This window comes from Pimephales promelas, chromosome 2, assembly GCF_988280905.1.
Source record: "Pimephales promelas chromosome 2, fPimPro1.hap1.1, whole genome shotgun sequence".
NCBI lineage: Eukaryota > Metazoa > Chordata > Actinopteri > Cypriniformes > Leuciscidae > Pimephales > Pimephales promelas.
Window position 1 is genome coordinate 29,006,111 of NC_142770.1, and position 19,855 is coordinate 29,025,965.

Genomic DNA, 19,855 nt, shown 5'->3' on the forward strand with positions numbered 1-19,855 from the left:
ATAAAACCGTTGTCTTATCTACTTTAAAATCCTCTCCTACCCTCTTCCTATCTTTTTTTGATAAAACACAGTTAAAATCCCCTGCCACCACTAGGGGAGCCCTACCTAACATGTGGGACTGCAAGTCTTCTAAAAGCTCATACCTTTCACTTTTACCTGTAAAACCATACACATTAAGAACATTTAAATCTCTACCTAAAAAACTCAGATTTGCTAAAAGAGCCCGCCCTTCCCTCACCACTGTGCTGCCCTTCACCAAGATATGGGGATTTTTTATTAAAATAGCAACACCGTCATTTTTGTTTTGGTTTGATCCGCTCCATATGGAGGGACCAGGGAGCCATAATTCCTCCATCTTTGTGTACCTATTTAAAAAGGGCAAAGCACACTCTTGTATTAAAAACAAATCTGATTTACAAGTATTTAAAAAGGATAAAATGCTCTGTGCTCGTATGGTGGACCTCACACTTCTTACATTGATGGTTGAGATTGTGAGGGTCATGAGCAGTAAGGTAAAAAAGGTATGAGACATTTAAAATAGAAGACAATAAAAGACTACAATAAAATCATTAAAATCATGTGATTTCTTGTGGCAATTGCCTTACCCTCCTCCCAGATGGACTGGGGTCGGGGAGGCAAATGCTTACCACCTCCGGGGCTGCAGAGGAAACCTCTTGCAGCTCTTTTGGTGATGATGTTCTTAGCTTTACGTGCAAAAAGGACACCTCATTTGGGGATTCTAGGAGCCACACACGCTCCAGATCATCCAAAAAGGAAATATCTGAGCGATGTGCAGCCCTAGCTTTTTTCTCCTCTGTGTCAAACAGAGGAGATCCCGCAGGCCTTTTTTGCACCTGAGCATTTGGGAGTGAAAGCTCAGTTTCACTCCCACTGGTTTCTAAAACCACATCCGGAACCGTTTCTAATGAAGAATCTGTTTCTTCCTGCATCTCATCTCCTTCCTTATCTTTCACAGTGGTGGTGGCTGTTTGAATGTTTGACTCTGCCCCTGTGGCCGCCCCACTTCCTTCTTCTACCCCAATCCCTGAGGCTGGCAGGAGAGTTGCAATTCCCGCCAAAACCTCAGGGACCGCCTCCTCCTCCCTTTGTTCCTTTGTTTGGTGTGCTTGTGGGGCGGCCATTTTAAGCTTGTTGGCAAAACTTTTAGGGCAGTCTCTGTAGAGATGGGATGATTCTCCACAAAGATTGCACCGCCTGCCATTGGTACAGTTTTCAAAACTGTGACCAATTTCTTTGCACTTCCCACATACTAGTTCTTGGCATGCTTCGGCGAGATGCCCAACTCTTCCACATTTTCTACACAGCTTAGGCATTCCTTGATAGTGTATGTAGCCTCTGTTTTCTCCCAGCACAATCATAGAAGGCAGATGTTTCAGGCCCTGGTAGCCCCCAGCGTCTTCCCATTGTTTAATGGGAATCCGCCAGGAGCAATTCCAAATGCCATCCTCATCTAGCACTTTGACAGGCTGACTTCTAACAGTGCAAAATCTACCCAGCCAGACACAAATATCATCTCCAGTCACTGTTTCATTAAACATCCTGACAATCACTGTTTTAAGAGTGTTATCAGAAAGTTTCTCCACAGTGAACATGGAGAACTGGGCCTTAACAGTTTCAAACCGTTGCCAAAAATCATTTAGCAGGGAAGCAGCCTTAAAGCTAACATCAAATCCTTTGTTCAGGGGCAGAGTCATCAAACAATTCAAGTCCTCGGGCTTAAAATGTAAGGTCTTTTGGATCAGCTTCCTGGAAAAGTCCATGCGGGACATACCCAGGAGCTTCCCCTCGACCTCTCTAAATAAAAACCGCACGCTGTGGTGCCTCCGCACACCGGCACGAGCTGCCGACATGGTGGAGGCACCAACAGCCTAAAACTTTAAAAACCCAATAAATATTAAATAAATAGACAATAAATAAATAAATAAATAAATAAATAGATAAAAAGGTCTTACCTTAAAACTGAGCAGGAGTAAAATCAGCAGGTTCAATCTACCTCTCAAGAGATGTGTGGCTCGGGATACCAGAAGATCTCGAGCCAAGAACCTCCAAGAGGCGATCGCAGTCTCAACCGTCTGACAAGATACTTGATCTTAGCCAAAAGGCCGAGAAGCGATGACGCAGCGACGCCGAGGCGGGGGAGCCGGCAAAGGCCACGCCCACCTGGGCCGCGGCGAGAGGGTCTAAGGTCGCCGGCAAACAAGCTCAGCTCAGATTGGTTGACACCGAAAATGGATCACAACAGAGTGCACAGCACGACACTCTGGAGTGCAACCTGGGATTTTGGATCATCAACATTCCGCCTTAAAAGTGAGCGGGCAGACCAAAGCGTCCGTGGTAGAGACTTGAAACTCTGAGGGATGGTAGGACCGGCCCGGTACTACAACCTCACCAAGGCTCGCCCCGATCGGCCCCAAGGTGGCGCTGCAGCGATCAAAAGTACGAAATGGCTCGTAACTCCTCGACCGTCGGTCGCAGACCCAAGTGTCTTACATCACCGGAATCCTTGGCTCGAGCCGAACAAGATGCATGCCTCGGATTGGGTGGCCGCGCTGGCGAGATTTTCGGGTATTTTGGATTTTCTGAAAAACCTACTTTTGCACACTAGTCCTAGGTTTTTTGCCCGATCTGACCCAAACCGGTGCAGAAAGATTCTCTGGAGTCCGACTGCCAACAGGGATCGGGAAACAGTTGGAATTTCCATCCACGTTGGCGACGGTACGCCAAAACGTTGGGGGTGGGCGAGGCGGGCTTTACTTAAACGGCTATAACTCTCCAACGGAATGAGACGATTGCACCCAACTCGGTACACCTGTGTACGGGCTCAGCCCGTGGTCACGTGAAGAGGAATGCGGCGACTGGCCACTTGGTGGCGCTGTAAACAGAAAAAAACACAACATGGGTGGCTGTATATCACGTGACGTTTCACACGTGCACAATGTTTTCATAGCACATGATAGAACTCCTCATTCCGAACAACTTTGCCTCCAGGACAACTGCTGTGAACTAAGTCGTCCGTCAAATATTGGAGACTATTTGAAGAATTGAGGAGAAAAAAGAAAACCCTCCTCACACAGACCGGTCCTAGACTGTTTCGTATCTCTCGAGCAACCGCCGCAGTTCAACTCTCTGGACTGCCTCTGGATATTGAAGAAGTGGAGAAAAAAAACAAAAAACAAAAGAACCTCAAGTGGAGCTTTAACAATCTGCCCTTTTAACCAGTGTTGTCCAGGGGAGAGCGCGAACGCAGTCCCCCACTACCATAAATTATGCAGTCGAGATTCCCACATTTGGGGAATTCGCAGGGGTCAGCACAACCCAGAGTGCAATGGCCGAGCCTCGCCCTGGGTGAACCACCTTCCTGATCATGGTGTCTCCCCTGCCAGGTAAGTATGAATTCCCAGGCCTTCAGTCAGAAGCACCCTGTCCCTCTCCCCAATCCTCACCAGCGGTTTGCCAGTCAAAAAAGGGGCTTTTTTTTTTCTTTTTTTTTTTGCACGCTCCGCATCCGGCTCCATGAGCCATAAATGTACATAATGCGCCATCCCCGAATAGTGGACGGATCAGATGTTAAACTGACAGAGGAACAGGGGTTCATTTTTGTCTTGTTTTTACACCACAATTCTACCCAGGCTAGTATAACACATGATCACCTACAACACCCACTCACACTAGCTCCATTATCACCTTCTGCCACACAAGACCACTACAACTCTTTCATTGAACACTTTAGGAGAGTGCACCGTTCCCAGAAGTACTGCAATACCGGGTCGATGCGTGGAGTGGACGGAGCAAGCCCCTATTCCATCTCCCAGGACCAAAAATCAATTTAATATGTGGTGCCCGGGTAGGGCACGTATCAGATATTAAACTGATAAGAACAGATACTACACTTGATCTTAGCCAAAAGGCCGAGAAGCGATGACGCAGCGACGCCGAGGCGGGGGAGCCGGCAAAGGCCACGCCCACCTGGGCCGCGGCGAGAGGGTCTAAGGTCGCCGGCAAACAAGCTCAGCTCAGATTGGTTGACACCGAAAATGGATCACAACAGAGTGCACAGCACGACACTCTGGAGTGCAACCTGGGATTTTGGATCATCAACATTCCGCCTTAAAAGTGAGCGGGCAGACCAAAGCGTCCGTGGTAGAGACTTGAAACTCTGAGGGATGGTAGGACCGGCCCGGTACTACAACCTCACCAAGGCTCGCCCCGATCGGCCCCAAGGTGGCGCTGCAGCGATCAAAAGTACGAAATGGCTCGTAACTCCTCGACCGTCGGTCGCAGACCCAAGTGTCTTACATCACCGGAATCCTTGGCTCGAGCCGAACAAGATGCATGCCTCAGATTGGGTGGCCGCGCTGGCGAGATTTTCGGGTATTTTGGATTTTCTGAAAAACCTACTTTTGCACACTAGTCCTAGGTTTTTTGCCCGATCTGACCCAAACCGGTGCAGAAAGATTCTCTGGAGTCCGACTGCCAACAGGGATCGGGAAACAGTTGGAATTTCCATCCACGTTGGCGACGGTACGCCAAAACGTTGGGGGTGGGCGAGGCGGGCTTTACTTAAACGGCTATAACTCTCCAACGGAATGAGACGATTGCACCCAACTCGGTACACCTGTGTACGGGCTCAGCCCGTGGTCACGTGAAGAGGAATGCGGCGACTGGCCACTTGGTGGCGCTGTAAACAGAAAAAAACACAACATGGGTGGCTGTATATCACGTGACGTTTCACACGTGCACAATGTTTTCATAGCACATGATAGAACTCCTCATTCCGAACAACTTTGCCTCCAGGACAACTGCTGTGAACTAAGTCGTCCGTCAAATATTGGAGACTATTTGAAGAATTGAGGAGAAAAAAGAAAACCCTCCTCACACAGACCGGTCCTAGACTGTTTCGTATCTCTCGAGCAACCGCCGCAGTTCAACTCTCTGGACTGCCTCTGGATATTGAAGAAGTGGAGAAAAAAAACAAAAAACAAAAGAACCTCAAGTGGAGCTTTAACAATCTGCCCTTTTAACCAGTGTTGTCCAGGGGAGAGCGCGAACGCAGTCCCCCACTACCATAAATTATGCAGTCGAGATTCCCACATTTGGGGAATTCGCAGGGGTCAGCACAACCCAGAGTGCAATGGCCGAGCCTCGCCCTGGGTGAACCACCTTCCTGATCATGGTGTCTCCCCTGCCAGGTAAGTATGAATTCCCAGGCCTTCAGTCAGAAGCACCCTGCCCCTCTCCCCAATCCTCACCAGCGGTTTGCCAGTCAAAAAAGGGGCTTTTTTTTTTTTTTTTTTTTTTTGCACGCTCCGCATCCGGCTCCATGAGCCATAAATGTACATAATGCGCCGTCCCCGAATAGTGGACGGATCAGATGTTAAACTGACAGAGGAACAGGGGTTCCTTTTTGTCTTGTTTTTACACCACAATTCTACCCAGGCTAGTATAGCACATGATCACCTACAACACCCACTCACACTAGCTCCATTATCACCTTCTGCCACACAAGACCACTACATTTCTTTCATTGAACACTTTAGGAGGGTGCACCGTTCCCAGAAGTACTGCAATACCGGGTCGATGCGTGGAGTGGACGGAGCAAGCCCCTATGCCATCTCCCAGGACCAAAAATCAATTTAATATGTGGTGCCCGGGTAGGGCACGTATCAGATATTAAACTGATAAGAACAGATACTACACTTGATCTTAGCCAAAAGGCCGAGAAGCGATGACGCAGCGACGCCGAGGCGGGGGAGCCGGCAAAGGCCACGCCCACCTGGGCCGCGGCGAGAGGGTCTAAGGTCGCCGGCAAACAAGCTCAGCTCAGATTGGTTGACACCGAAAATGGATCACAACAGAGTGCACAGCACGACACTCTGGAGTGCAACCTGGGATTTTGGATCATCAACATTCCGCCTTAAAAGTGAGCGGGCGGACCAAAGCGTCCGTGGTAGAGACTTGAAACTCTGAGGGATGGTAGGACCGGCCCGGTACTACAACCTCACCAAGGCTCGCCCCGATCGGCCCCAAGGTGGCGCTGCAGCGATCAAAAGTACGAAATGGCTCGTAACTCCTCGACCGTCGGTCGCAGACCCAAGTGTCTTACATCACCGGAATCCTTGGCTCGAGCCGAACAAGATGCATGCCTCGGATTGGGTGGTCGCGCGGCGAGATTTTCGGGTATTTTGGATTTTCTGAAAAACCTACTTTTGCACACTAGTCCTAGGTTTTTTGCCCGATCTGACCCAAACCGGTGCAGAAAGATTCTCTGGAGTCTGACTGCCAACAGGGATCGAGAAACAGTTGGAATTTCCATCCACGTTGGCGACGGTACGCCAAAACGTTGGGGGTGGGCGAGGCGGGCTTTACTTAAACGGCTATAACTCTCCAACGGAATGAGACAATTGCACCCAACTCGGTACACCTGTGTACGGGCTCAGCCCGTGGTCACGTGAAGAGGAATGCGGCGACTGGCCACTTGGTGGCGCTGTAAACAGAAAAAAACACAACATGGGTGGCTGTATATCACGTGACGTTTCACACGTGCACAATGTTTTCATAGCACATGATAGAACTCCTCATTCCGAACAACTTTGCCTCCAGGACAACTGCTGTGAACTAAGTCGTCCGTCAAATATTGGAGACTATTTGAAGAATTGAGGAGAAAAAAGAAAACCCTCCTCACACAGACCGGTCCTAGACTGTTTCGTATCTCTCGAGCAACCGCCGCAGTTCAACTCTCTGGACTGCCTCTGGATATTGAAGAAGTGGAGAAAAAAAACAAAAAACAAAAGAACCTCAAGTGGAGCTTTAACAATCTGCCCTTTTAACCAGTGTTGTCCAGGGGAGAGCGCGAACGCAGTCCCCCACTACCATAAATTATGCAGTCGAGATTCCCACATTTGGGGAATTCGCAGGGGTCAGCACAACCCAGAGTGCAATGGCCGAGCCTCGCCCTGGGTGAACCACCTTCCTGATCATGGTGTCTCCCCTGCCAGGTAAGTATGAATTCCCAGGCCTTCAGTCAGAAGCACCCTGCCCCTCTCCCCAATCCTCACCAGCGGTTTGCCAGTCAAAAAAGGGGCTTTTTTTTTTTTTTTTTTTTTTTGCACGCTCCGCATCCGGCTCCATGAGCCATAAATGTACATAATGCGCCGTCCCCGAATAGTGGACGGATCAGATGTTAAACTGACAGAGGAACAGGGGTTCCTTTTTGTCTTGTTTTTACACCACAATTCTACCCAGGCTAGTATAGCACATGATCACCTACAACACCCACTCACACTAGCTCCATTATCACCTTCTGCCACACAAGACCACTACATTTCTTTCATTGAACACTTTAGGAGGGTGCACCGTTCCCAGAAGTACTGCAATACCGGGTCGATGCGTGGAGTGGACGGAGCAAGCCCCTATGCCATCTCCCAGGACCAAAAATCAATTTAATATGTGGTGCCCGGGTAGGGCACGTATCAGATATTAAACTGATAAGAACAGATACTACACTTGATCTTAGCCAAAAGGCCGAGAAGCGATGACGCAGCGACGCCGAGGCGGGGGAGCCGGCAAAGGCCACGCCCACCTGGGCCGCGGCGAGAGGGTCTAAGGTCGCCGGCAAACAAGCTCAGCTCAGATTGGTTGACACCGAAAATGGATCACAACAGAGTGCACAGCACGACACTCTGGAGTGCAACCTGGGATTTTGGATCATCAACATTCCGCCTTAAAAGTGAGCGGGCAGACCAAAGCGTCCGTGGTAGAGACTTGAAACTCTGAGGGATGGTAGGACCGGCCCGGTACTACAACCTCACCAAGGCTCGCCCCGATCGGCCCCAAGGTGGCGCTGCAGCGATCAAAAGTACGAAATGGCTCGTAACTCCTCGACCGTCGGTCGCAGACCCAAGTGTCTTACATCACCGGAATCCTTGGCTCGAGCCGAACAAGATGCATGCCTCGGATTGGGTGGTCGCGCGGCGAGATTTTCGGGTATTTTGGATTTTCTGAAAAACCTACTTTTGCACACTAGTCCTAGGTTTTTTGCCCGATCTGACCCAAACCGGTGCAGAAAGATTCTCTGGAGTCTGACTGCCAACAGGGATCGGGAAACAGTTGGAATTTCCATCCACGTTGGCGACGGTACGCCAAAACGTTGGGGGTGGGCGAGGCGGGCTTTACTTAAACGGCTATAACTCTCCAACGGAATGAGACAATTGCACCCAACTCGGTACACCTGTGTACGGGCTCAGCCCGTGGTCACGTGAAGAGGAATGCGGCGACTGGCCACTTGGTGGCGCTGTAAACAGAAAAAAACACAACATGGGTGGCTGTATATCACGTGACGTTTCACACGTGCACAATGTTTTCATACCACATGATAGAACTCCTCATTCCGAACAACTTTGCCTCCAGGACAACTGCTGTGAACTAAGTCGTCCGTCAAATATTGGAGACTATTTGAAGAATTGAGGAGAAAAAAGAAAACCCTCCTCACACAGACCGGTCCTAGACTGTTTCGTATCTCTCGAGCAACCGCCGCAGTTCAACTCTCTGGACTGCCTCTGGATATTGAAGAAGTGGAGAAAAAAAACAAAACAAAAGAACCTCAAGTGGAGCTTTAACAATCTGCCCTTATAACCAGTGTTGTCCAGGGGAGAGCGCGAACGCAGTCCCCCACTACCATAAATTATGCAGTCGAGATTCCCACATTTGGGGAATTCGCAGGGGTCAGCACAACCCAGAGTGCAATGGCCGAGCCTCGCCCTGGGTGAACCACCTTCCTGATCATGGTGTCTCCCCTGCCAGGTAAGTATGAATTCCCAGGCCTTCAGTCAGAAGCACCCTGCCCCTCTCCCCAATCCTCACCAGCGGTTTGCCAGTCAAAAAAGGGGCTTTTTTTTTTTTTTTTTTTTTTTGCACGCTCCGCATCCGGCTCCATGAGCCATAAATGTACATAATGCGCCGTCCCCGAATAGTGGACGGATCAGATGTTAAACTGACAGAGGAACAGGGGTTCCTTTTTGTCTTGTTTTTACACCACAATTCTACCCAGGCTAGTATAGCACATGATCACCTACAACACCCACTCACACTAGCTCCATTATCACCTTCTGCCACACAAGACCACTACATTTCTTTCATTGAACACTTTAGGAGGGTGCACCGTTCCCAGAAGTACTGCAATACCGGGTCGATGCGTGGAGTGGACGGAGCAAGCCCCTATGCCATCTCCCAGGACCAAAAATCAATTTAATATGTGGTGCCCGGGTAGGGCACGTATCAGATATTAAACTGATAATAACAGATACTACACTTGATCTTAGCCAAAAGGCCGAGAAGCGATGACGCAGCGACGCCGAGGCAGGGGAGCCGGCAAAGGCCACGCCCACCTGGGCCGCGGCGAGAGGGTCTAAGGTCGCCGGCAAACAAGCTCAGCTCAGATTGGTTGACACCGAAAATGGATCACAACAGAGTGCACAGCACGACACTCTGGAGTGCAACCTGGGATTTTGGATCATCAACATTCCGCCTTAAAAGTGAGCGGGCAGACCAAAGCGTCCGTGGTAGAGACTTGAAACTCTGAGGGATGGTAGGACCGGCCCGGTACTACAACCTCACCAAGGCTCGCCCCGATCGGCCCCAAGGTGGCGCTGCAGCGATCAAAAGTACGAAATGGCTCGTAACTCCTCGACCGTCGGTCGCAGACCCAAGTGTCTTACATCACCGGAATCCTTGGCTCGAGCCGAACAAGATGCATGCCTCGGATTGGGTGGCCGCGCTGGCGAGATTTTCGGGTATTTTGGATTTTCTGAAAAACCTACTTTTGCACACTAGTCCTAGGTTTTTTGCCCGATCTGACCCAAACCGGTGCAGAAAGATTCTCTGGAGTCCGACTGCCAACAGGGATCGGGAAACAGTTGGAATTTCCATCCACGTTGGCGACGGTACGCCAAAACGTTGGGGGTGGGCGAGGCGGGCTTTACTTAAACGGCTATAACTCTCCAACGGAATGAGACGATTGCACCCAACTCGGTACACCTGTGTACGGGCTCAGCCCGTGGTCACGTGAAGAGGAATGCGGCGACTGGCCACTTGGTGGCGCTGTAAACAGAAAAAAACACAACATGGGTGGCTGTATATCACGTGACGTTTCACACGTGCACAATGTTTTCATAGCACATGATAGAACTCCTCATTCCGAACAACTTTGCCTCCAGGACAACTGCTGTGAACTAAGTCGTCCGTCAAATATTGGAGACTATTTGAAGAATTGAGGAGAAAAAAGAAAACCCTCCTCACACAGACCGGTCCTAGACTGTTTCGTATCTCTCGAGCAACCGCCGCAGTTCAACTCTCTGGACTGCCTCTGGATATTGAAGAAGTGGAGAAAAAAAACAAAAAACAAAAGAACCTCAAGTGGAGCTTTAACAATCTGCCCTTTTAACCAGTGTTGTCCAGGGGAGAGCGCGAACGCAGTCCCCCACTACCATAAATTATGCAGTCGAGATTCCCACATTTGGGGAATTCGCAGGGGTCAGCACAACCCAGAGTGCAATGGCCGAGCCTCGCCCTGGGTGAACCACCTTCCTGATCATGGTGTCTCCCCTGCCAGGTAAGTATGAATTCCCAGGCCTTCAGTCAGAAGCACCCTGTCCCTCTCCCCAATCCTCACCAGCGGTTTGCCAGTCAAAAAAGGGGCTTTTTTTTTTCTTTTTTTTTTTGCACGCTCCGCATCCGGCTCCATGAGCCATAAATGTACATAATGCGCCATCCCCGAATAGTGGACGGATCAGATGTTAAACTGACAGAGGAACAGGGGTTCATTTTTGTCTTGTTTTTACACCACAATTCTACCCAGGCTAGTATAACACATGATCACCTACAACACCCACTCACACTAGCTCCATTATCACCTTCTGCCACACAAGACCACTACAACTCTTTCATTGAACACTTTAGGAGAGTGCACCGTTCCCAGAAGTACTGCAATACCGGGTCGATGCGTGGAGTGGACGGAGCAAGCCCCTATTCCATCTCCCAGGACCAAAAATCAATTTAATATGTGGTGCCCGGGTAGGGCACGTATCAGATATTAAACTGATAAGAACAGATTTTTTCTTTCGAAAAGTTTTATTGTCACAGTGTCATTCCATTATTTCCATTTGCATGTACATTTTTTCTTTTAGATCACATTTTTACACATATTAAAAGGGACACATTATTTACTGTTAAAAGTTTCTTGTGTTTGTGTGTTGTGTAAAAAGTCCATGTTTGTTTTAAAAGAAAGGTAAATGGTTTAAATAATAGGAATAAAACAATAAAACATGTCAGATAAAAAACAATAAAACAATAAATTATGCCACATAAAACATCTCTTGTACAGGATCGAGGGTGAGTCCCTATCAAGAATGTCCATTCACTCCAGGTCTCCAGAACAGGCCCCAGACTCCTCGCTTCCAGCGCCCAGCGGAGATCCCCTCTCCTCCGGCCCGCTGGCCCGCTGTTCCCGTAGCCGGTGTGGTGAGGGTGCATCTACGGGCGGCCAGGGTCGGGGGTGGCCGGGACCTCTTTGGTGTGACCCCAGCCCCCCCATCCGAATAACGACGTCCGGCGCCTCCTGCAGCGCAGATCTAACTAATTGCTCGCACGCGTGGAGGGGCACCGTAACGCGTTTCCCCACCAGCAGGTTTCTGGTGGCCCAGATGGCATCCTTGATATGGTTGAGGGTGAGCCAGAGCGAGGTAAATTGCTGTGATGTTAGCTCCTTCAAGCCCTGACCCACCCCCAGGATGGCGAGCCTGTATCCCACCTGGGCCCGACCCGCCGGCAGGCACGGGAAAACCAGGGGGCTGGTCTTGGCCCACAGGTCCCGCGCAGCACCGCACTCCCAGAGCAGATGGTAGACGGTCTCCGGGGAACCACATCCGGACCGTGGGCAGGTGGGGTTTTTGGCCATGCCTCTGGAGTGCATAACCGCCCTGACCGGGAGGATCTCATGGGCCACCATCCACGACAAGTCCTTAAGCCTGTTCTGGAGAGCTGGGTGGGCTGCGTTCCTCCAAACGTCTTTGGCCTCACCTAGTGTGAGGCCTGGAACTGGACTCACCGATTCTCGATCCTGCACAAGAGAGACAAGAGACTTGTGGTTAGTTAAAACAGTGGCATCATTCGCTTCTAAAAGGTATTTCTTTAAAAAATTCTTAATAAAAAGATGTTCTTTTGACAGATTAAAAGACACTGGACATTTAAGATCAACGGGTAAAATTTTCAAAGATCTTAAGTATGACCCCATCCAGAATCGGGTCATGGCTGCTGTCTTGTGTTCTCTGGATGGGGTCAGGGCGTATTTAATGTGGAGGGCAGTGAAGCGGCTGCCTAAAAACAGGTGGGGGTCTGGGAGCCCTTTTCCGCCATTCTCCTTCCTTTTCTTCACTACTTCTCTTTTGAGTCGCTCCCACTTGGACCCCCACAGGAAGTAAAACACTGCTCTCTCCAGGTAAATCAGGAAGCTTCGTGGGGGACTAAAAACAGAACAGACAAGTAAAATCAGTGGTAAAATCACAGCTTTAAAAATTAAAATCTTGCCTTCAATCGTCAGATTTCTTAGTCCCCAAAAGCCCAGTCTTTGCCTAACTTTCCCTAACATGTCAGTCCAGTTACCCTGTCCTCCACCCTCCCTGTCAAATTTAACACCTAAAATTTTCAAATTATTATCTTTAAAATCCAAATCTAGTCCACCTTTGTCAACGTTCCCCCACGGCCCGAAGAGCTGGGCCTCAGACTTGCTCCTATTGAGCTTGGCGCCTGAGGCCCGACCGTACCAGTCAGTCAAGTCCATTGCTCTTCGTACCGATAAAACGTCCGTTGCTAAAAGGGTCACGTCGTCCATGTATAAAACGCAGGTTGCCGTCAGTCCACTAGTCCCTGGAATGCCTAGTCCTTTAATCCATTTGTCCCTTCTCAAGATTTGTGCCAGTGGCTCTATACAAGCCACATACAGAAGGGGAGATAAGGGACACCCCTGACGGACGCCGCTGTAGATATTAACAGCTTTGGATAAATGCCCATTAACTACAATTCTGCTGACCAGACTGTTGTACAGCAGTCCCACCCAGGCTATGAACCGCCCTGGAAATCCCATTTTACCCAGTACCTTAAAAAGGAACTGGTGCGAGATACGGTCGAATGCTTTTTCAAAGTCTAAATTTAGGACTACTAGCCGAAGGTTTCTGTCTCTCGCATAACAGATGGCGTCTCTGATCAGCACCAGGCTGTCCGTGATCTTCCTTCCTGGCACAGCGCATGCTTGATCCGGGTGGATTACGTCCTCTAAAACTGTCGACATGCGTGTGGCTAAAATTTTGCTAAAAAGTTTACAGTCGACATTTAAAAGAGTGATGGGTCGCCAGTTCCGTAAGTCAGTCTTGTCCCCTTTCTTATGTAAGAGTGAAACTATCCCTATTCTAAAGCTGTCAGGAAGTCTTTCAAGAGTCTCAAATTCTTTAAAAACAGTCAGTAAGTCGAAAGCTAAAATATCCCAAAAAGTCAAATAAAACTCCAGAGGAAGTCCATCGGTGCCGGGGGACTTTCCTCGTTTAAAACTTTTGAGTGCTTTGTGAATTTCTAAAATGTTGAAATCTTGAGATAAAATTGTACCTTCGCCTTCGACTTTCTTTTCTAAAAACTCTAAAACCTCCTGTAATGTGTCATTGTGGACTTCTTTGGTGCTGTATAGGTTTTCATAAAATACTTCAGTTTCCTTTAAAATTTCTTTTGTGGTGTAAACCTCCCTCCCTCCACTTTTCAAAGCTGTGATTGCCCCACCCCGTGAAATAATTTTTTTAAAGAAATACCTCGTGCACCTTTCACCTTCCTCAATCTCCTTCTCCCTGCTCCTTAAAATGACACCTTTGCTTTGAATTTCGGATAAAACTGACATTTCTTGCTTTATTTCTTTGATTTCTTCACTAAAATCAATCCCATCGTTTAAAAGGTTAAAATATCTCTGTAGTCGTTTTTGCAGCCCCATCATGCGTCGATTTAATCTATTCTTTTTGATTTTTCCTATCTTTCTAAAAAACTGTCTCGTCCGTTCTTTTACCATCTCCCACCACTGTGCACGTGAGTCGTAGAAGTCTTGGAGGGTCTGCCATTGGCTGAACTGCTCCCTGTACTCACTGACTACATCTTTATCTTCCAAAAGGGAGCAGTTCAGCTTCCACAGCCCTCCCCCTGCAGTCACACCAGTGGGGAGTGAAAGGGTGCATGACAGCATTGTGTGATCTGAAAAAAAGAGGGGGGTTAATGTTGCATCGGTTGGCAGGCAGTCCCGTGTAAAAACGTAGTCAATGCGAGAGGCTCTGGTGCCGTCACCACTGAACCAGGTGAAGCCCTCCTCTCTCTGATGCATTGCTTTAAAACAGTCCACTAATTTAAAATCTCTAACTAAATCCTGCAATAAAACCGACGTTTTGTCAACTTTAAAATCCTCTGTCCTCTTCCTGTCTTTCTTGGTTAAAACGCAATTAAAATCCCCTGCTACCACTAGGGGAGCCCTACCTAACATGTGGGGCCGCAGGTCTTCTAAAAGCTCATACCTATTGTTTTTGTCTGTAAAACCATACACATTTAAAATGTTAAAATCCTTACCTAAAAAAGTCAGATTAGCTAAAATTGCCCGCCCGTCCCTCACCACAGTGCTGCCCTTCACCAAGATATTAGGGTTTTGTATTAAAATGGCGACACCGTCATTTTTATTAAAATTGGACCCACTCCAAACGGAAACTCCTGGGGTCCAAATCTCCTCCCACTTTCTGTAATTGGATAAAAAAGGCAGGCCACATTCTTGTAATAAAAACACATCTGACTTAAAAGTTTTTAAAAAGGATAGGACACTCTGTGCTCGTATATTGCTCCTCACACTTCTCACATTGATGGTGGAGATAGTGAGAGCCATGAGCAGTATGGTTAAAAGGGTATGAGACATTTAAAAGCAACAAAAGGACTACAGAGATTTAATTAAAATCAGGTTATTTCTTGTTGCACTTGCCGTCCCTTTTCCCCAGAAAGCCTGGGATCAGGGAGGAAAGTGCTTGACGTCTCAGGGCTCACAGAGAGAACCTCTTGTGAAGCCTTTGGCGTCGATGTTCTTAGCTTAAAATGCAGAAAAGATACTTCATTAGGAGAGTCTGTGGGCCACACACGGTCTAGATCTTCCATGGGGGAACTATCTAGCCGATGCGCTACCCGCAGCTTTTTCTCCTCTGTTTGGACCAGAGGAGATCTCGCAGTTCTTTTCTGCACTTGAGCATTGGGAAGAGAAGAATCTGTCTCACTCCCACTAGTTGACCCACTAGCCTCAGACACGGTGACAAGGGAGGAAGCCGTTTCCTCCTCTTTGTCGTTCACCTCTTCTTTACCATTATCATTTTGAGGATTGGCTTCCTCCCCCTGACCAGCTGTTCGAGTTGACTCCGCCCCTGTGGCCGCCCCACTTCCTTCTTCCAGTCCAATCCCTGAGGCTGGCTGAGGATTTGAATTTCCCGCCAAAACCTCAGGGCCCGCCTCCTTTATCGTTTGCTCTTTGGGTGGGGCGGCCATTTTGTTGTTTTTTAGCTTGTTGGCAAAACTTTGGGGGCAGTCTCTGTAGAGATGGGATGATTCTCCACAGAGGTTGCACTTTCTGCCATTTTTGCACTCTTCAAAAGTGTGTCCAATTTCTCTGCACTTCCTACACACTACTTCTTGGCACGCCTCGGCGAGATGCCCAAGTTGGCCACACTTGCGGCATAGCTTGGGCATCCCTTGATAATGGATGTAACCTCTATTCTCTCCCAACACAATCATAGAAGGAATTTGACTCAGGCCATGGTAGCTGTTGGGATCTGCCCATTGTTTAATGGGCACTCTCCACGCACAGCTCCAGATACCGTCTTCATCTAAAACCTTGACTGGTTGACCACGAATAGAGCAATATCTTGCCAACCATACAGCAATGTCTTCTCCACTAACTGTTTCATTAAACATCCTGACAATCACCACTTTCAGCGAATTATCAGTCAGTTTTTCCACAGTGAACATGGAGAAATTGGCTTTACACAATTCATACCGAGCCCAAAAAGTACTTAGCAAGGAAGCAGAAGCAAAACTAACGTCGAAGCCATGATTCAGGGGCAGAGTCAACAAGCAGTTAATATCAATAGCCTTAAAACCGAGAGTCTGTTGGATGCACTTCCTGGAAAAGTCCAACCTGGACATCGCCTGGAGAGTGCCATCCTCCTTTGTCTTGAATTTAAAACGCACGCTGTGGTGCCTCCTCATGCCGGCACGAGCAGCCGACATGTTGGAGGCACCACTAGCCTGCTGCGGCTAAAATCCAACAATAAATATACAATAAATAAATTAAAACCTGCTTACCTTAAAACCAGAAGATTCCTCGTAGAACGAGTCGTCAATTAAAAGCCGCTTGTCAATGTACCTCCTGAAGGGTGTATGTCCCGTGTGACAAGCAACACACGAGACCAAGTCCAACAAGAGGCGATCGCTGTCTCAGACGTCCGACCAGACCACTTGATCTTAGCCAAAAGGCCGAGAAGCGATGACGCAGCGACGCCGAGGCGGGGGAGCCGGCAAAGGCCACGCCCACCTGGGCCGCGGCGAGAGGGTCTAAGGTCGCCGGCAAACAAGCTCAGCTCAGATTGGTTGACACCGAAAATGGATCACAACAGAGTGCACAGCACGACACTCTGGAGTGCAACCTGGGATTTTGGATCATCAACATTCCGCCTTAAAAGTGAGCGGGCAGACCAAAGCGTCCGTGGTAGAGACTTGAAACTCTGAGGGATGGTAGGACCGGCCCGGTACTACAACCTCACCAAGGCTCGCCCCGATCGGCCCCAAGGTGGCGCTGCAGCGATCAAAAGTACGAAATGGCTCGTAACTCCTCGACCGTCGGTCGCAGACCCAAGTGTCTTACATCACCGGAATCCTTGGCTCGAGCCGAACAAGATGCATGCCTCGGATTGGGTGGCCGCGCTGGCGAGATTTTCGGGTATTTTGGATTTTCTGAAAAACCTACTTTTGCACACTAGTCCTAGGTTTTTTGCCCGATCTGACCCAAACCGGTGCAGAAAGATTCTCTGGAGTCCGACTGCCAACAGGGATCGGGAAACAGTTGGAATTTCCATCCACGTTGGCGACGGTACGCCAAAACGTTGGGGGTGGGCGAGGCGGGCTTTACTTAAACGGCTATAACTCTCCAACGGAATGAGACGATTGCACCCAACTCGGTACACCTGTGTACGGGCTCAGCCCGTGGTCACGTGAAGAGGAATGCGGCGACTGGCCACTTGGTGGCGCTGTAAACAGAAAAAAACACAACATGGGTGGCTGTATATCACGTGACGTTTCACACGTGCACAATGTTTTCATAGCACATGATAGAACTCCTCATTCCGAACAACTTTGCCTCCAGGACAACTGCTGTGAACTAAGTCGTCCGTCAAATATTGGAGACTATTTGAAGAATTGAGGAGAAAAAAGAAAACCCTCCTCACACAGACCGGTCCTAGACTGTTTTGTATCTCTCGAGCAACCGCCGCAGTTCAACTCTCTGGACTGCCTCTGGATATTGAAGAAGTGGAGAAAAAAAACAAAAAACAAAAGAACCTCAAGTGGAGCTTTAACAATCTGCCCTTTTAACCAGTGTTGTCCAGGGGAGAGCGCGAACGCAGTCCCCCACTACCATAAATTATGCAGTCGAGATTCCCACATTTGGGGAATTCGCAGGGGTCAGCACAACCCAGAGTGCAATGGCCGAGCCTCGCCCTGGGTGAACCACCTTCCTGATCATGGTGTCTCCCCTGCCAGGTAAGTATGAATTCCCAGGCCTTCAGTCAGAAGCACCCTGCCCCTCTCCCCAATCCTCACCAGCGGTTTGCCAGTCAAAAAAGGGGCTTTTTTTTTTTTTTTTTTTTTTTGCACGCTCCGCATCCGGCTCCATGAGCCATAAATGTACATAATGCGCCGTCCCCGAATAGTGGACGGATCAGATGTTAAACTGACAGAGGAACAGGGGTTCCTTTTTGTCTTGTTTTTACACCACAATTCTACCCAGGCTAGTATAGCACATGATCACCTACAACACCCACTCACACTAGCTCCATTATCACCTTCTGCCACACAAGACCACTACATTTCTTTCATTGAACACTTTAGGAGGGTGCACCGTTCCCAGAAGTACTGCAATACCGGGTCGATGCGTGGAGTGGACGGAGCAAGCCCCTATGCCATCTCCCAGGACCAAAAATCAATTTAATATGTGGTGCCCGGGTAGGGCACGTATCAGATATTAAACTGATAAGAACAGATTTTTTTTTCTTTCGAAAAGTTTTATTGTCACAGTGTCATTCCATTATTTCCATTTGCATGTACATTTTTTATTTTAGATCACATTTTTACACATATTATAAGGGACACATTATTTACTGTTAAAAGTTTCTTGTGTTTGTGTGTTGTGTAAAAAGTCCATGTATGTTTTAAAAGAAAGGTAAATGGTTTAAATAATAGGAATAAAACAATAAAACATGTCAGATAAAAACCAGTAAAACAATAAATTATGCCACATAAAACATCTCTTGTACAGGATCGAGGGTGAGTCCCTATCAAGAATGTCCATTCACTCCAGGTCTCCAGAACAGGCCCCGGTCTCCTCGCTTCCAGCGCCCAGCGGAGATCCCCTCTCCTCCGGCCCGCTGGCCCGCTGTTCCCGTAGCCGGTGTGGTGAGGGTGCATCTACGGGCGGCCAGGGTCGGGGGTGGCCGGGACCTCTTTGGTGTGACCCCAGCCCCCCCATCCGAATAACGACGTCCGGCGCCTCCTGCAGCGCAGATCTAACTAATTGCTCGCACGCGTGGAGGGGCACCGTAACGCGTTTCCCCACCAGCAGGTTTCTGGTGGCCCAGATGGCATCCTTGATATGGTTGAGGGTGAGCCAGAGCGAGGTAAATTGCTGTGATGTTAGCTCCTTCAAGCCCTGACCCACCCCCAGGATGGCGAGCCTGTATCCCACCTGGGCCCGACCCGCCGGCAGGCACGGGAAAACCAGGGGGCTGGTCTTGGCCCACAGGTCCCGCGCAGCACCGCACTCCCAGAGCAGATGGTAGACGGTCTCCGGGGAACCACATCCGGACCGTGGGCAGGTGGGGTTTTTGGCCATGCCTCTGGAGTGCATAACCGCCCTGACCGGGAGGATCTCATGGGCCACCATCCACGACAAGTCCTTAAGCCTGTTCTGGAGAGCTGGGTGGGCTGCGTTCCTCCAAACGTCTTTGGCCTCACCTAGTGTGAGGCCTGGAACTGGACTCACCGATTCTCGATCCTGCACAAGAGAGACAAGAGACTTGTGGTTAGTTAAAACAGTGGCATCATTCGTTTCTAAAAGGTATTTCTTTAAAAAATTCTTAATAAAAAGATGTTCTTTTGACAGATTAAAAGACACTGGACATTTAAGATCAACGGGTAAAATTTTCAAAGATCTTAAGTATGACCCCATCCAGAATCGGGTCATGGCTGCTGTCTTGTGTTCTCTGGATGGGGTCAGTGCATACTGGATGTGGAGGGCGGCAAAGCGGCTGCCTAAAAACAGGTGGGGGTCTGGGAGGCCTTTCCCGCCATTCTCTTTTTTCTTTTTGACGACCGCCCTCTTGAGTCTTTCCCACTTGGACCCCCACAGGAAATAAAATACCGCCCTCTCCAACTTGGCTAGGAATCGTCTTGGGGGACTAAAAACAGAACAGACAAGTAAAATCAGTGGTAAAATCACAGCTTTAAAAATTAAAAT

General features: G+C 48.9%; 10 non-coding genes and 2 pseudogenes across 10 annotated transcripts; all 12 read right to left on the reverse strand.

The window, feature by feature from the left end:
- Nucleotides 1–3,247: 3,247 nt before the first annotated feature.
- LOC148996991 (U1 spliceosomal RNA) lies at nucleotides 3,248–3,412 on the reverse strand. Its single transcript, XR_016147551.1, has one exon. It is a non-coding gene; the product is annotated as a U1 spliceosomal RNA (small nuclear RNA).
- Nucleotides 3,413–3,750: 338 nt separating this feature from the next.
- On the reverse strand, nucleotides 3,751–3,941 carry LOC148996992 (U2 spliceosomal RNA). Its single transcript, XR_016148617.1, has one exon. It is a non-coding gene; the product is annotated as a U2 spliceosomal RNA (small nuclear RNA).
- A 1,112-nt stretch (nucleotides 3,942–5,053) lies between these two features.
- LOC148996993 (U1 spliceosomal RNA) lies at nucleotides 5,054–5,218 on the reverse strand. The gene has a single exon (XR_016147552.1). It is a non-coding gene; the product is annotated as a U1 spliceosomal RNA (small nuclear RNA).
- A 339-nt stretch (nucleotides 5,219–5,557) lies between these two features.
- Nucleotides 5,558–5,748, reverse strand: LOC148996994 (U2 spliceosomal RNA). Its single transcript, XR_016149237.1, has one exon. It is a non-coding gene; the product is annotated as a U2 spliceosomal RNA (small nuclear RNA).
- Nucleotides 5,749–6,859: 1,111 nt separating this feature from the next.
- On the reverse strand, nucleotides 6,860–7,024 carry LOC148996995 (U1 spliceosomal RNA). The gene has a single exon (XR_016147556.1). It is a non-coding gene; the product is annotated as a U1 spliceosomal RNA (small nuclear RNA).
- A 339-nt stretch (nucleotides 7,025–7,363) lies between these two features.
- LOC148996996 (U2 spliceosomal RNA) lies at nucleotides 7,364–7,554 on the reverse strand. The gene has a single exon (XR_016149238.1). It is a non-coding gene; the product is annotated as a U2 spliceosomal RNA (small nuclear RNA).
- A 1,109-nt stretch (nucleotides 7,555–8,663) lies between these two features.
- On the reverse strand, nucleotides 8,664–8,828 carry LOC148996997 (U1 spliceosomal RNA). The gene has a single exon (XR_016147557.1). It is a non-coding gene; the product is annotated as a U1 spliceosomal RNA (small nuclear RNA).
- Nucleotides 8,829–9,167: 339 nt separating this feature from the next.
- LOC148996998 (U2 spliceosomal RNA) lies at nucleotides 9,168–9,358 on the reverse strand. The gene has a single exon (XR_016149369.1). It is a non-coding gene; the product is annotated as a U2 spliceosomal RNA (small nuclear RNA).
- A 1,112-nt stretch (nucleotides 9,359–10,470) lies between these two features.
- Nucleotides 10,471–10,635, reverse strand: LOC148996999 (U1 spliceosomal RNA). Its single transcript, XR_016147558.1, has one exon. It is a non-coding gene; the product is annotated as a U1 spliceosomal RNA (small nuclear RNA).
- Nucleotides 10,636–10,973: 338 nt separating this feature from the next.
- LOC148997000 (U2 spliceosomal RNA) lies at nucleotides 10,974–11,147 on the reverse strand (annotated as a pseudogene).
- Nucleotides 11,148–17,726: 6,579 nt separating this feature from the next.
- LOC148997001 (U1 spliceosomal RNA) lies at nucleotides 17,727–17,891 on the reverse strand. The gene has a single exon (XR_016147562.1). It is a non-coding gene; the product is annotated as a U1 spliceosomal RNA (small nuclear RNA).
- Nucleotides 17,892–18,230: 339 nt separating this feature from the next.
- On the reverse strand, nucleotides 18,231–18,407 carry LOC148997002 (U2 spliceosomal RNA; annotated as a pseudogene).
- Between the last annotated feature and the right edge of the window lie 1,448 nt (nucleotides 18,408–19,855).